This window comes from Nycticebus coucang, chromosome 11 (genome assembly GCF_027406575.1).
Source record: "Nycticebus coucang isolate mNycCou1 chromosome 11, mNycCou1.pri, whole genome shotgun sequence".
NCBI classification, from domain to species: domain Eukaryota; kingdom Metazoa; phylum Chordata; class Mammalia; order Primates; family Lorisidae; genus Nycticebus; species Nycticebus coucang.
The window spans coordinates 32337178-32354196 of NC_069790.1; the positions used below are offsets into that span (position 1 = coordinate 32337178).

Consider the following 17019-nt stretch of genomic DNA (forward strand, 5'->3'; position numbering starts at 1 on the left):
TAACATCTCAACACCACAGGAACGCACTGAAAAGCAAAGAATTCAGGAGCATCCTCCCCCTTCTCTGTTCACCTCCCAGCAGAAGGTGGTAAACTGGGACTGCAACAAACAAGTAGAGGAGATAATTCTGGTGTGCTTCTCAGATACACTCCTACTTTGAAATTGGTCCCTAAACAACCAAGCTTGTGAATGTGATCCCACCCCCAATTCTCTCCCATCTGCCCACAGCCCTGGCCTGGCCATCAGGCTCAGCCATTTACATGGGCACATGGCAGGACTGGAGCAAATCATGGGGGCAGAATGTCTCAATGTACGTCCTTTAGAACTGCAGTTCCCAACCCCAAGACCATGAACCAGGACACGGACTAGTCCATGGCCTGTTAGAAACAAGGTCGCGTTAGCAAGAGGTAAGAAGTGGGACAAGCAAGCAGGGAAGCTTCCTTTGTATTTACAGCCGTTCCCCATCATTCACATCACTGCCCAAGCTCCACCTCCTAGGAAGCTTCCTCTGTATTTACAGCCGCTCCTCATCACTCACGTCACCACCTGAGCTTTGCCTCCTGTGAAGTTTCCTCTGTATCTATAGCTGCTTCTCATCACTCACATCATATCAGCAACATTAGATTCTCAGAGGACCATGAACCCTACTGTAAACTGCACATGTGAGGACCTTGCTGCATGCTCCTTATGAGAATCTAATGCCTACCTCCTCCTCCTGGTCTGTGGAAAAATTGTCTTCCATAAAACCAGTCCTTATGCCAAAAAGGGTGGGAACCACTGCTTTAGAGGATTACCCTGGCTGCCTTTGGGAAAATGGGTCAGAGGGGAGCAAAGTAGAACACATGAGACTTGATCAGAAACAAATGTGAAACTAATAAGGGCAGCCTGTGATTGGGGGAAGACAGAATCAGAGAACCAAGTGAGACCTTGGGAGTGCTCAGATATGAGGGGAAGATGAGAAATGGCTCCTAGGTTTCTGGCCTGCACAAATGAATAGAGGGCAGAGGCTTCTACTCAAACAGAGGAGGGTGGAGGAGACAGTATTAGAGCAGAGGAGGTATGACCAGAGTCCACAGAAGCCAAGTGACAAGCCCACATGTGTGTGGGCGCCTTGGTGCTCCCTGACTTCATTTTGTCTTCTCATAAGCTGTCTGTTTTACTTTATTTTCAACTGTGTAAAAGTTTTTAATTAAAAAAAACAAACTTCCGGGAGTGGCGCCTATGGCTCAAAGGGGTAGGGCACCGGTCCCATATATGGGGTGGCGGGTTCAAACCCGGCCCTGGCCAAAAAAAAAAAACTTCCTAGATGTATTAAACTTTTCCTTATTTTTTTTTTCTTTTTAAGTTTCTTTTTGGAAGGATGGATGAAATAATTCCCACTCTGTGGGTCAGTACAGTGCCGGGACAGACTGGTGTTCAGCATCAACCCACATTATGGAGTATTTGGAAAAACCAAAGAAGTAAAACATGAAGTGTCGATGGAGGTGAAGAACTAAATTTTTCTTATTTATTTATTTATTTTTAGAGACAGAGTCTCGCTTTGTCTACCTCAGTAGAGTATCGTGGTGTCACAGCTCACAGCAACCTCCAGCTCTTGAGCTTAGGTGATTCTCTTGCCTCAGCCTCCCGAGTATCTGGGACCACAGGAGCCCACCACAACACCCGGCTGGTCAAGAACTAATTTTATTTTATTTATTTAGAGACGGTGTCTCACTTCGTCGCCCTTGGTAGAGTGCCTTGGCATCACAACTCACGAAGAACTAATTTTTAAAAGTGAGTTGAGATATATCCTGCTCGGCTACCTACTATGCAGCTGTCAGAAGTAAAATCCCTGAGTGAGATCAAGCTCAACAGTTAAGCACTATAGTGAATTCATGCTTTGTACACAGTCCTGGTCATTGCCATGGTGGATGTCAGCCCACAAACCTCTAACTACCCTGTTTCCCCAAAAATAAGACATCCTCTGAAAATAAGACCTACTTACAGGAAAGATAAGAAGTCCCCTGAAAATAAGACCTAGTGCATCTTTGGGAGCACACCTTAAAATAAGACACTGTCTTATTTTGGGGGAAACAGGGTAGTTCATATTTGACCTCTAATTTCCACCATCACTTACTGCTTTGCTACTTCTGGGTTTGTGCTGAGAACTATTTTTTAGATTTTAAATGAACATATTTGTGGGCATCATTTTGTCTTCTCAAATCTATGTTTGTTTCCTTACAGGAAAGAACTTGGTAGGGTCTAAGTGTCAGGCCCTACACAACTGGGGAGGGAGAACTAACAGCATTGGGCAAGTTAATCTGAGATGTCTATAATACATCCAACGAGCCACAGTCAAGATCTGCATCCACTGTCTAAACCTGGAGCTCTCGAGAGACAGCTAGACCTCTGCTCCAGGGAACTGCTGGTTTACCAACAATACTTAAAGTCATGGAATGAAACCAGCTTGTCCAGTGTTTGTCAGGGCCTCTGGGTCACCCAGGAATAAGATACAGATTCCCAGAACTCATCCCAGGCACACTGAATTAGAATACTGAGGCCCATAAATATGCCTTAACAAGTTTCCCAGATAATTTTATGCATAAAAAATGTTGGAAAACCACAGATCTAGGGAGAGACTGCAGAGAAAAGGAAAAGGACCCATGAAAAGCCCTGAGGAGCTGCTAATTGGCAGGATTGGGGATCAGAGGAACAGCCAAGTGAACAGAGCAGAAGCTCCCAGAGGAGGAGAGGAAAGCTAGGAGTTCAAAGTCAAGGAGGCAGAAAGTAAAGAAGTAGGGTAGAGGGTGCCCTGAGAGAGGCATCAGAGGACAACGAGCATGTGAATGGAAAATCACATGCAGACAGGGCCAGGCAGGCCACACTGAGCCACGGTTAAGTAAAAACCCCAAGAAGAGGCACAGAGAAGGGAGTTAGAGACCTTGAAGCCCTTGGAAATCAGGGAAAGGGCAACACTGGTTTCTGACTTTCCAGTTTCACACCGTTGACCTTGGAGTTGTCTGTGTTATCCTTATAAGAAGCCCCCATCACCGATGCTAACTTTAGGGGGATCTCTCTTCCTTCTAAACCAGCCACAGCTAAAGTTCAAAGGGATGAATGAGCAAAAATACTGTATATCTTGGAAGAATACTGAAAAAGCCTTTCAAAGTCTTTCGGAGATCTACCCCCACAGAGCTGAAGCGCATGCATTCTAATTCCCAGCAGCGGATGAGAATTCAGATTAAAGTGTTACTTCTGATCACCCTTGAGGGTCCTCTCACTCTCATTTCTGAGACCAACAGAAATAGATGTTGCCTAGAGATGGCATAACTGGGGTCAGGGCTCCAAGCATAGCCCTTGTGGGTACCCAGCAAAGGTAGTCACAGGAACCGAAGTGCAAAGGAAATAGCAGAAAACACATGGAAAGAAGCCGTGCTGGTGAAAACAAACGACAAGGGCACACACACAGACAAGGAGAGATCACACCAAGGGCTGTGCTGTCCTGAGTGGATAGGTGGGACAGGCTGAGCTGTACCGTGCTTAAGAGAGTGTGCAAAAATGTGAAAAAGGAGGCTGACTGGCTACAAGCAGAGGGAGGCCATCTGAAGAGAAAGCACAGTGTTAAGTGGGGCTCAGAGCTGCAGAGGCAACTCCCACTGTCACTGCTGGTGTCAAGCTGGGTAAGGTCTGTCTCCTGCCTGCAAAGGGGGTGGCTCTCAAGGCCATTTTAGGACAAGCACCCCATACAGATGACAGCTGTCTAAGGTTCTGAATGCTGGAGGCGCAGGTCATATCTTTCCATGTTTCCTCTAATTCCAAAGGAACTATAGCCAAATCCTACAGGGGCCTTTGCAGAATCAGGAAAGCATAAAGGAGGACCTGGAGGGGTGGCTCATGCCTGTAATGCTACCCCGTTTCCCCGAAAATAAGACCTACCTACAGGAAAGATAAGACGTCCCCTGAAAATAAGACCTAGCGCATCTTTGGGAGCACACCTTAAAATAAGACACTGTCTTATTTTCGGGGAAACAGTTTAGCACTCTGGGAGGCCGAGGCAGGTGGATTGGTTGAGCTCTAGGAGTTTGAGACCAGACTGAGGAAAATCAAGACCCTGTCTCTAATAAAAATAGAAAAACTGAGGCAAGAAGATCACTTGACCCCACGAGTTGGAGGTTGCTGTGAGCTATGATGCCATAGCACTCTACCCAGAATGACGGCTTGAGACTCTGACTCAAAATAAAAGGAGGGGTCATAATAACACTTTATTTTTTTTTTTAATGTGAAACAGAGAGAGTTTATTACCAAAAAATAAACTAGTATAAGGGGACTGTGTGTGACAGAAGGGATCCTTTGAAGAGACGACATGAAAGCAGAGATAGGGACAACTGTGAGGAGGGTGACCCAGGCAGGCGTCTGGGGGAAGAGCAGTCCAGGAGGAGAGGACAGAGAGGGTGTGGGCCTGGCACACTGCAGCAGATGGGACTGGCAGGTGCAGAAGGAGCAGCTAAGCAGGCCAGCCAGGAGGCAGGATGGAACAGAGGGAGGCCATGTAGGGTCTCAGAGGCACAATCTCAGAGGCACATCCCAGGGATGCAAGGCTGGTTTAACATACGCAAGTCCATAAACGTTATCCACCATATTAACAGAGACAAAAATAAAGATCACATGATCCTCTCAATAGATGCAGAAAGAGCATTTGATAAAATCCAGCATCCTTTTCTAATAAGAACACTGAAGAGTATAGGCATAGGTGGCACATTTCTAAAACTGATTGAACCTATCTATGACAAACCCACAGCTAATATTTTACTGAATGGAGTAAAACTGAAAGCTTTTCCTCTTAGAACTGGAACCAGACAAGGTTGTCGTCTGTGACCTTTACTATTCAACATAGTGCTGGAAGTTCTAACCAATACAATTAGGCAAGACAAGGAAATAAAGGGAATCCAAATGGGAGCAGAGAAGGTCAAACTCTCCCTCTTTGTTGACTACATGATCTTATACTTAGAGAACCCCAAAGACTCAACCACAAGACTCCTAGAAGTCATCAAAAAATACAGTAATGGTTCAGGATATAAAATCAATGTCCACAAGTCAGTAGCCTTTGTATACACCAATAACAGTCAAGATGAGAAGCTAATTAAGGACATGACTCCCTTCACCATAGTTTCAAAGAAAATTAAATACCTAGGAGTATACCTAACGAAGGAGGTGAAGGACCTCTATAAAGAAAACTATGAAATCCTCAGAAAGGAAATAGCAGAGGATATTAACAAATGGAAGAACATACCATGCTCATGGATGGGAAGAATCAACATTGTTAAAATGTCTATACTTCCCAAAGCAATCTACCTATTCAATGCCATTCCTATCAAAATACCAACATCGTACTTTCAAGATTTGGAGAAAATGATTCTGTGTTTTGTATGGAACTGGACAAACCCCCGTATAGCTAAGGCAGTTCTTAGTAATAAAAATAAAGCTGGGGCATCAGCATACCAGACTTTAGTCTGTACTACAAAGCCATAGTGGTCAAGACAGCATGGTACTGGCACAAAAACAGAGACATAGACACTTGGAATAGAACTGAAAACCAAGAAATGAAACTAACATCTTACAACCACCTAATCTTTGATAAACCAAACAAGAACATACCTTGGGGGAAAGACTCCCTATTCAATAAATTCAATAAATGGATGTCTATATGTAAATGTCTATATGTCTACAAATTCAATAAATGGATGTCTATATGTCTATATGTAAAAGACTGAAACTGGACCCACACCTTTCTCCACTCACAAAAATTGATTCAAGATGGATAAAGGACTTAAATTTAAGGCATGAAACAATAAAAATCCTCCAAGAAAGCATAGGAAAAACACTGGAAGATAGTGGCCTGGGAAAGACTTCATGAAGAAGACTGCCATGGCAATTGCAACAACAACAAAAATAAACAAATGGGACTTCATTAAACTGAAAAGCTTCTGTACAGCTAAGGAGACAATAACCAAAGCAAAGAGACAATCTACACAATGGGAAAGGATATTTGCATATTTTCAATCAGACAAAAGCTTGATAACCAGGATCTATAAAGAACTCAAATTAATCCACATGAAAAAAGCCAACAATCCCATATATCAATGGGCAAGAGACATGAACAGAACCTTCTCTAAAGACGACAGACGAATGGCTAACAAACACATGAAAAAATGTTCATCATCTCTGTATATTAGAGAAATGCAAATCAAAACAACCCTGAGATATCATCTAACCCCAGTGACAATGGCCCACATCATAGAATGTCAAAACTGCAGGTGCTGGCGTGGATGTGGAGAGAAGGGAACACTTTTACACTGCTGGTGGGACTGCAAACTAGTACAACCTTTCTGGAAGGAAGTATGGAGAAACCTCAAAGCACTCAAGCTAGACCTCCCCTTTGATCCCGCAATCCCATTACTGGGCATCTACCCAGAAGGAAAAAAATCCTTTTATCATAATAACACTTTAATATTATGTCTATATTAAATATAGACATAATAACATTTTGTTATTTTTTTCATGGGCATATTAAGTATTATTTTTGTTTTTTAGTACTACATAGTTGTTATTTTTAAAAAATACATTACTTTGGAATTTTTTATAAGTTTAAAATTATTTCAAAATCTAAATTTTTTTTTTTTTTTGAGACAGTCTCAAGCTATCAGAGTATCATGGCGTCACAGCTCACAGCAACCTCCAAGTCTTGGGCTTAAGCAATTCTCTTGCCTCAGCCTCCAGAGGGGCTGGGACTACAGGCGCCTGCCATAACGCCTGGCTATTTTTGTTGCAGTTGCCACTGGACAACAGTTTTAGCTGGCCGGGGCCAGGTTCGAACTCACCACCAGTGGTATATGGGGCCAGCACCCTACCCACTGAGCCACAGGGGGTGGCCCAATCTAAAATTTTTTTGAAGAGGAATATATTGCTGAACTCCTCTATACCTCCATCCCCTTTCTTACTGCACTCTCCATAGGTAATGACTATCTACAATAAGGAGCATATCCTTCTGGGCTTTACTGTTTCAAAAATTACCATCTTGCATTTTGCTTTTATTTTATTTAATTTGGAGGGGACTGACTATGTCCCCTCCAAATTCATGCTGTAAAACCCTAAACCCCAATGTGCTGGTATTTGGAGATGGGGCGTTTGGGACATGATTAGGTTTAGATGAGGTCAAAAGGGTGAGTTCCTCATGATAGGGTTAGTGTCAGAAGAGACACGGGACAGCTTGTTCTCTTTCTCTCTTTTTCTTTTTTTTTTTTTTTTTGTAGAGACAGAGTCTCACTTTATGGCCCTCGGTAGAGTGCAGTGGCCTCACACAGCTCACAGCAACCTCCAACTCCTGGGCTTAAGCGATTCTCTTGCCTCAGCCTCCTGAGTAGCTGGGACTACAGGCGCCCGCCACAACGCCTGGCTATTTTTTGGTTGCAGTTTGGCTGGGGCAGGGTTTGAACCCGCCACCCTCAGCATATGGGGCCGGCGCCACATCGACTGAGCCACAGGCGCCGCCCATTTTTCTCTCTTTTTCTACTATATGAGGACATAGCAAAAAGGCAGCTATCTGCAAGCCAGGAAGAGTTCTCACTAGGAACCAAATTAGCCAGCATTTCCCAGCAAGCTACCCACTCCATAGTAATTTGTAATAGCAGCCCAAAATGACTATAATGGATAATGAACATTTTCTACATCTCTTTTTTTGTTTGATTGAGACTGAGTCTCAGTCTATTGCCCTAGGTTGAGTGCCATAGTGTCATAGTTCACAGCAACTTCAAACTCCTGGGCTCAAGCAATCCTCTTGCCTTAGCCTCCCAAGTAGCCTGCCACAATGCCTGGCTAGTTTTTCCATTTTGTAGAGACCAGATCTTGCTTTTCTCAGGCTGGTCTCAAACTCCTGAGGACAGGCAATCCACCCACATTAATGTTAACATGAAAAAGTATTTTTCATCAGACCTGACCTGACCCAGGTCAACATTTTTACCAGCTCAGGATCTGGTGAATGGATCCCTGTCACCCCATTCTCATTTTGTCCACATTTTAATGTGCTCAGGCCAAACAGCCCGGCCAATAAGGGGAGAGTTCCCCAAACTCCTGAGCTCAGGCAATCCACCTGCCTCAGCCTCCCAGAGTGCTAGGATTACAGGCGTGAGCCACCACACCAGGCCTCATTTATAGCAACTTCATTCTTTTTTCAAGTAGGCAAGAATTTGTGAGGAATAAGGTCCTAGAAGTAGAAGTAGGAACAATGCTTTCCTTTATGCTTTCTGATCAGAAAGCATACAAATTTTAAAATATTATAAACACTGCCAAGGTGCCTTTGGAAGAGATTGTACCAAGTTATACTCTCCCCAAAAGTATATGATGACAATCTACTTTCCCACACTTCCACCAACACTGGATAGTAACAGCCTAAGGAAAAGTGGTTTCATGGCTGATTTTAATCCACACTTACTGGATTATTAATGAGCTTAAATATTTTTTTCTTTTCTTTTTTTTTTTTTTAAGAGTCTCACTATGTTGCCCTCAGTAGAGTGCTGTGGCATCACAGATGGCAGCACACCTCAAACTCTTGGGCTTAAGTGATTCTCTTGCCTCAGTCTCCAAAGTAGCTGCCACAATACCCAGTTATTTTTTGTTGCAGTTGTCATTGTTGCAGCTGTCCCAGGCTGGGTTCAAACCCACCAACCTTGGTGTATGTGGCTGGCACCATAACTACTGTGTCACAGGCACTGAGCCAAGTATTTTTATATACATATGTGAATTACCTATCAATAGCCCTTGGCCATACTCCTATTATTTTTTCATATTGATTTCTTAGAGTCCATGCTTACTATAACTATTTACTCTACTACTTTGTCATCTGCCTTTTGTTTATGGTATTTTTTTTCTCACTTAAGTATAATATTTCGTGAAATTAGGTCTCTTGATATTTTCCTTTATGGTTTCTGAGTTTTATTAAACTTGAGAGGTCTTTCCTACTGCAAAATTATCCCTAAAAACCATCTTCTATATGTATAATTTTGGTTTTGATATTTCATCTTTAATCTAAATGAAATTTATTTTTGTGAATGATATGAGACAGGGATTTAATTTTTTCCCAAGTGAACAGCCAACTGTCTCAACAGACTGTACCACAGTCAATTTTATCTTACATCCACTTTCCATCTTTCCAATGGAACCATCTCTGGGCTACCTAATACTGGTTCCCAGGTGATGTATCTTGATAGCTGACTGAACAAGTCCCTCCTCCATATTCAAAAGCATATTGCCTATTTTTACAAATCTATCTTTTCAGATAAAACTTATTATCAGGCTCGGCACCCGTAGCTCAGTGAGTAGGGCAGCCACCACATACATCAAAGCTGGTGGGTTCGAGCCTGGCCCAGGCATGCTAAACAATGATGACAAGTACAACAACAACAACAACAAAATAGCCGGGCATTGTGGCAGGTGCCTGTAGTTCCAGGTACTGGGGAGGCTAAGGCAAGAGAATTGCTTAAGCCCAAGAGTTCGAGGTTGCTGTGAGCTGTGACACCATAGCACTCTACCGAGGGCAACATAGTGAGACTCTGCCTCAAAAAAAAAAAAAAAAAAAGCTTGACGCCTGTAGCTCAACAGCTATGGCACCAGCCACACAGCTGGAAAGTTCGAACAACAATGACAACTACAACCAAAAAACAGTCAGGCATTGTGGCAGGCGCCTGTAGTTCCAGCTCCTTGGGAGGTTGAGGCAAGAGAATCACTTAAGCCTGCAAGTTAGAGGTTGCTGTGATGCCACGGTACCCTACTGAGGGCGACATAGTGAGACTCTGTCTCAAAAAAAAAAACACACATTGTACCCCACATATGCATAAATGTATTCACGACTTGTGTGTATATGACTTAATAAAAAAAAAAAAAACTTTCCAATACTACAGTTTTACTAACTAGTGTGAATGGCTGCCTTGTGCTTCAACTAATCCATGCTCTGAAACTTTCATCTTCCCTCCAAACAGCTGTGTTCTCCTGGCTTCTCTCTTTCAGAGTTGTAGATTCCTATGCTAAATCAGAGCATGGCAACTCAACAAATAAGATAACATGCCAAAAGATGTGGTATTTTGATAGGCGCTTCTAGGAAGATTTACTGGTCTCTCCTACACCGTGGCAGCCTGGAAGGAGAACTAGATCTTCAACATTTCATAATTTATTCACCTGGTATCACGTACTCCATAGGAAATGATGGGGTATAATGGAAAAAATGTGAGATTAGAAATTGGGAGACCAGAATTTGAGTCCCCTTTCTACCTCTCATTAGCTATATAGTTCAGATTAAGTTATCTGTCTCGCCACTAGACCTCAGTGGCCTCATTTATAAAATGAGATTATTTGTCTGTCTAGTTATTACTAACCTTTCCACCATGGACAACCCTTTAAGAATCAGAGGAAAATTATAGATTATCTTCTCCAGAATAATACCCTGTTGCACATGAACATGAAATCGAATAATTGTGGGCTGTGCACAGACCCCCATAAAATCTTTCCCCAGGGTCTAGATCACTGAGGCCTACTATAAACTTTTAAAAATGAAAAAAGAGGGCGGTGCCTGTGGCTCAAAGGGGTAGGGCACCGGCCCCATATGCTGGAGGTGGTGGGTTCAAACCCAGCCCCGGCCAAAAAAAAAAAAAAAAATGAAAAAAGAGAGGGCAGCGCTTGTGGCTCAGTGGGTAGGGCGCCAGGCCCATATACCAAGGGTAGCAGGTTCAAACCTGGCCCCGGCCAAACTGCAACAAAAAAATAACTGGGCATTGGGCGGGTGCGTGTAGACTCAGCAATTCGGGAGGCTGAGGCAAGAGAAAACACCTAAGCCCAGGAGATGGAGGTTGCCATGAGCTGTTATGCCAGGGCACTCTACCAAGGGCAATAAAGTGAGACTCTGTCTCTAGTAAAAAAAGAAAGGGGAAGGGGAAGGGGAAGGGGAAGGGGAAGGGGAAGGGGAGGGGAGGGGAGGGGAGGAAGGAAGGAAGGAAGGAAGGAAGGAAGGAAGGAAGGAAGGAAGGAAGGAAGGAAGGAAGAGGAAAAGGTAGCCAGGCATTGTGGCGGGCGCCTATAGTCCCAGCTACTTGGGAGGCTGAGGCAAGAGAATAGCTTAAGCCCAAGAGTTTGAGGTTGCTGTGAGCTGTGACGCTATGACACTCTACCCAGGGCAACATAGTGAGACTGTCTCCAAAAAAAAGAAGAGAAAAGAAAGAAAGGGGAAAGGGATAAAAACAATACTTATCTCAAGAGTTGTTCACGTACATAACCACTTGAAACAGGATCTGACACATACTAAGCCCTAATAGCTATTAGCTTATTATAGAAATCATAATCACACATTTGCTTGGTGGTTATAAGTTAAGGAGTTTAGGGAAGTCATAAGTACCTGAATGCCTTAGTCTCCCCAAATATAAACTAAGGACAATAATAAAACAGAATCTGCTTTATAAATTTGTTGCAAGACTTGATTGTCACACTAAAACTCTTTTTCACGAAGCTTGGCACTTACTAAGTGCTCAATAAATGTTAGCAGTTGTTATTAACAATTCTAGGAGTCAAGGATTATCATTTTCTGTTTTTATTTCTGAATACTGAGCATGGGTTAAGTGTCTGCCAGGATTACCTCAGCTAGCAAATGAATATGCCAAGATTTCAACTTGCATGGGTTTGAAACCAGAAGTTGTCATCACTACCACTACCCTATATAACCTCTTGTTTGAATGGGACTTAGGAAAAAGAAGAACTAACTCATACCGATTAGATTACTAAGAGAAAGAAAGATGGTTGGCAGTAACAGTCCAAAATTTGAGGGATACTGCATGGAATCAACAATGACCTTGACCCAAACCCCTTCTTTGCCACTCTTAAAAATGAAATTTCCTCTGTATAGGTTATAGCCTGTTCTGAACAAGTTCTCTGCCTTTCATAAGTGGTTGTGAAACCACAGCCTTGACATTTAAAAAAAGGAAAAAGAAGTCATTTCCCCCAACAGCTTAACTAGCAAAGTAAGCCTCAAAAATGAAAGTAGCAATCCTATGGCTGAGAAAAGATCTTGAGTGCTCCATAGCAGAATTGCTATAGTAGAACACTAGCATTACTCCCTAATTAATACACTTTTATTTGAAAAAGAATGAAGCGGGCAGTGCCTATAGCTCAAAGGAGTAGGGCACTGGCCCCATGTGCCGGAGGTGGTGGGTTCAAGTTCAGGTCCAGCCAAAAAAAAAAAAAGAATGAAAGTGTTTATTTCCAATTTCAGGATACCAAACTCAGGAAGACTTCCAGCAGGTAAAATAGTTAAATGTGTACCATAGGGGTGGGGAGAGAAGCTGTCAAGAGACCCCCAATAAGGTACAGTATCAGCCCGAGCAAGTCCCACTCTTTCAACACCATCATGAAATTGTATCCAGGAAGTAAGAAGTAAGAAGAAGACTGGCAGAAGAAAGAGGATGAGCAGTTGAGTCAGTGCTAATCACCTTATTTCACAACTTCCCATATTTACTTCTAAATGTATTTAAATGTGTTTTTTTTTTAGAGACAGAGTCTGACTTTATCACCCTCGGTAGAGTCCCATGGTGTCACAGCTCACAGCAACCTCCAACTCCCAGGCTTAACCTATTCTCTTGCCTCAGCCTCCCAAGTAGCTGGGACTACAGGCGCCCAGCACAACACCCAGCTAGACAAAGTGAGACTCTGTCTCAAAAATAAAAGAAAAAGGCTCAGCACCAGGCGCCAGCCACATACACCTGAGCTGGTGGGTTCAAATCCAGCCCAGCCAGCCAAACAACAATGACCAAAAAAAATAGCCAGCTACTTGGGAGGCAGAGGCAGGAGAATCGCTTGAGCCCAGGAGTTGGAGGTTGCTGTGAGCTGTGGTGCCACAGCACTCTACCCAGAGCGACACCTTGAGGCTCTGTCTCAAAAAAGAAAAGAAAAGAAAAAGAAAAATTATCCAGGAGTTGTGGCAGGCACCTGTAGACCCAGCTACTCCAGAGGCTGAAGCAGGAGGCTCACTTGAATCCAAGAGGGTCACTTGAATCCAAGAGTATGCGGTTGCTGTGATCTAGGCTGATGCCATGGCACTGTAGCCTGGGGCAAGAGTGAGAAAAAGAAAAAAAGAGAGAGAGAGAATATAAATAAATAAAGGTCTAGCTACTTAGAAACAGGCATTACTGGAAGTAATGGCAGAACCACAGCAGGAGTCGTCACCTCCATTCTCTTACTGGGGAGTCCCACTAGAGGAGCTCAGTAGTCCAAGACTCCCCTGTTCTCACTGGCCACCACTTCAGCTCCTCTGGTTCAGCCCCCAGGAGAGGAGGGGGAGTTCACAAAATCCAAACCTAAGTCCCATGGCCCCACCCAACAGTGGACAGAACTCTGGAGTGGGGGTCAGAAGCCCACAGGTTCTAGGTTTATTTCTGCTCCCATGCTAAATGACCCTGGTCACTACACTCCCCTTCCCTGGGCCTTAGCCTCCCTGTCTGTAAAATGAAAGGTTTGATGGCGATCAAGTGCAAGCCTCCTTCCTGTTCTGAATTTCTCATTCTATTATTCTTAAATTAAACTTAGGAATTCTATTCTGTCTTGCAGAAACAGACTACAGGACAGGTTGCTCTCTATTCCATGACCATCCCTCTCAATAATTAGTGTAATTTTAGAAAACTATGATGCATCCATTACTGAAAAACAGGCTGTTGCTTTTCTTTTTCTTTCTTTTTTTTTTGCAGTTTTTTGCAGTTTTTTGGCCGGGGCTGGGTTTGAACCCACCACCGCTGGCATATGGGGCCAGCATCCTACTCCTTTGAGCTACAGGCACCGCCCATAGGCTGTGGCTTTTCATATCACCAAATCTGATTATCAGTAAATGTGAATTTTCCTTCAGGCCTTTTCCCTCAGTCCTCCAATCCCAAGAAAAACCCTGCTTATCCCTCCCAATTTCTAAACTCCAAGCTACCTTTCATTAATAGTAATAATAATAAGTATCTACCCAAACCCGGCCAACGTAAGGTTTCAGAGTACTTCTTCTGGAATCCAGAATTTCGCTCTGCCCCCACCCTCTCCCCAGGTGTGTTTTTAGCCGGGTAGCCCTGGATCCACACGTTCCATCTCCCTCCTGCAGCAAACAAGCCCACCGTATCTCCCCGGCACACCTCGATTGGAAAAGACTGCAGCTCCTCGGCTCCAATTCCTAGGGACCCAAACCTCTGTCGAGCCCGCAGGGCAGCGGGCACCTAGGCGCAGCGGGAAGGGCCCGGCACCTCTGAAAAGGAAGGGGCGGTAGGCTCGTTCCCCTGCTCGTTCCCCGGCGGCGCAGAGGACCCCTCCCGGCAGGTCCCCTGTCACTTACAGGCAGCTTCTCTGGGCCAGGCAGGGCAGAGTAAAGGAAGTCAGGGCCCGCGGGCCAGCAGCGGAGTTTGCTGACTCAAAGGCGCGGCGGCGGCAGGGGCAGCGGTGGCGAGCGCCCAGGAGCGCACCCGAGCGCAGCCCCGCGCTCCCAGCGCACGTAACGGCCCCGCGCCGGCGCCCAGCGCCTTGTCGCCCGCGTATGGCCGCCCGGCCTCCTGCTTCCGGTGTCCTCGCACCGCCCAGCCCTTTGGGGACCCGCGGCGCTCTGGAGCGAGAGCTGGCAGCCTTCGTCCCTGAAATCGGGTTAAAGAGGAAATACCCCCATTTGTCCGGACGCTGAGACTGAAGGTGTGCAAGCAGTACCCTTTGGAACCACCGCTTGAAAGCCACCTTCAGCTTCCCAACCTCGGCCCCTTAGTTAAGGAGAGGACTGCCGATGGGGAAAGAGGTAGATAAATAACGTGATGAACAAGAAGGGCAGAACGTTAATAATGGAATCCACGTGGTAGGCATATAGATGTTGACTATAAAATTTTTATAACTTTTCTATATGTTTAAAATTTCTCATAATAAAAACATTTGGGGGCCGGGTGCAGTGGCTCACGCCTGTAATCCCAGCGAGGCCGGTGAATTGCCTGAGCTCACAGGTTGGAGACCAACCTGAGCCAGAGTGAGACCTCGTGTCTAAGAATAGCCTGGCGTTGTGGCAGACACCTGTAGTCCCAGCTTCTTGGGAGGCTGAGGCAAGAGGATCACTTGAACCCAAGAGTTTGAGGTTGCTGTGAGCTAAGATGCCAGGGCACTCTTACCCCGGGTGACCAAGTGAGACTCTTGTCTCAAAAAAAAAAAAAAAAAAAAAAAAACCTCTTTATATATGTATACACGCACACACATTTGGGGGGAAAAGCTATGAGATCTGTGAAGAAACCTGAATCAGTAAAGCATTTCCCAGATGGCACCTTGCACTGGGTCTGTCCCACCTGCTTACATGGAATATTGCAATAAACCACTTAAACAGTTAATGAGTGACTAAATGCCACAATTAATAACCGTAGCCTAATATTTCACTTTTCAAGCATGAATTTTCCAACTTACTACCGATTATTATTCAGAGGCCATTTGGAAATGTACATGTGTACACTCCACATCTACATTGACTCTAATAAAACTTGTAAATACACAATGTCATATCTTACCATCTTGGATCCCACACTTGTGCTGATGAACTATGAATTACTGGTATTTCCTAACATTGTACCCAAGTCTTAACACACAAATGAAAGTAACCTTGATTACTTCTGAAAATCAAATTCAAATGTATCTTCCAAATTCTTGTCTTATGCTCTACAAAGACAACCAATGACTGGAAAACAACGCCACAGCATGTATCTAAGGGGCCAAGAGATTCTGCAAAATTACAATCTTTCTGAATTTATTGCCAAGCGCACGATTTTAGGGCCAGGTGCAGTGGTTCACGCCTGTAGTCCCAGCACTCTGGGAGACCAAGATGAGTGGATTGCCTGAACTCAGGAATTGGAGACCATCCTGAGCAAGAGCAAGACCCCATCTCTAAGAAATAGCTGGGCATTGTGGTGGTTACCTGTAGACACAGCTACTTGGGAGGCTGAGGTAAGAGAATTCCTTGAGCCCAAGAATTTGAGGTTGCTGTGAGCTATGACGCCATTCCACTCTACCAAGGGCAACAAAGTGAGACTGTCCTCCCCTGCCCCCAATTTTTTTTTTCAAAAGTCTCAGCAAGTGAGCATTTTATTTTTATTTTTTTTATTTTTTGAGACAGAGTCTCACTGTGTTGCCCTCAGTAGAGTGCTATGACATCACAGCTCACAGCAAACTCAAACTCTTCAGCTCTAGCAATTCTCTTGCCTCAGCCTCTCAAGTAGCTGGGACTATAGGCACCTGCCAAAACTCCCTGCAATTTTTTTGTTGCAGTTGTCATTGTTAATTTTAGCTGGCCCAGGCTGGGCTCGAACCCGCCAGCCTGGGTGTATGTGGCCGATGCCCTCCCCACTGAGCTATGGGCGCCGCCCAAGGGAGCATTTTAAGGCTGGAAAGACTGGACTGAGGGCGGCGCCTGTGGCTCATTCGGTAAGGCGCCGGCCCCATATACCGAGGGGGGCGGGTTCAAACCCAGCCCCGGCCAAACTGCAACCAAAAAATAGCCGGGCATTGTGGCAGGCGCCTGTAGTCCCAGCTACTCGGGAGGCTGAGGCAAGAGAATTGCTTAAGCCCAGGAGTTGGAGGTTGCTGTGAGCTGTGTGAGACCACGGCACCCTACCGAGGGCCATAAAGTGAGACTCTATCTCTACAAAAAACAAACAAACAAAAAAGACTGGACTGAGGATGAAGTGAGAGTAGAACCCATAATGTTAATACTGTATTTTAAAGAAGCTGAGCATATTTGAAATTCTGTGTGTATGTAACTTTAAAGAGAACTTGGCCCATTGAAGTAAACGTTTGCTTTACACTTCTAAGTTTAAAATGTATAATTTTTTTTGTTTGTTTGTTTGTTTTTTTAGACAGAGCCTCAAGCTGTCACCTTGGGTAGAGTGCTATGGCGTCACAGCTTACAGCAACCTCAAACTCTTGGGCTCAGGCGAGTCTGCTTCTCAAGTAGCTGAGACTACA

At 44.5% G+C, this 17019-nt stretch overlaps 1 protein-coding gene across 5 annotated transcripts in view; it reads right to left on the minus strand.

Annotated features, from left to right (window-relative positions):
- The window catches only part of SNX10 (sorting nexin 10), a 105635-nt gene extending 91060 nt beyond the window's left edge, over positions 1–14575 (minus strand). For 2 of the 5 annotated variants that reach the window (XM_053609619.1, XM_053609623.1), the window contains exon 1: positions 14375–14575. The gene's annotated coding sequence lies outside the window, so the exon portion shown is untranslated. The other 3 variants (XM_053609621.1, XM_053609620.1, XM_053609622.1) reach the window with 3 other exon arrangements.
- Between the last annotated feature and the right edge of the window lie 2444 nt (positions 14576–17019).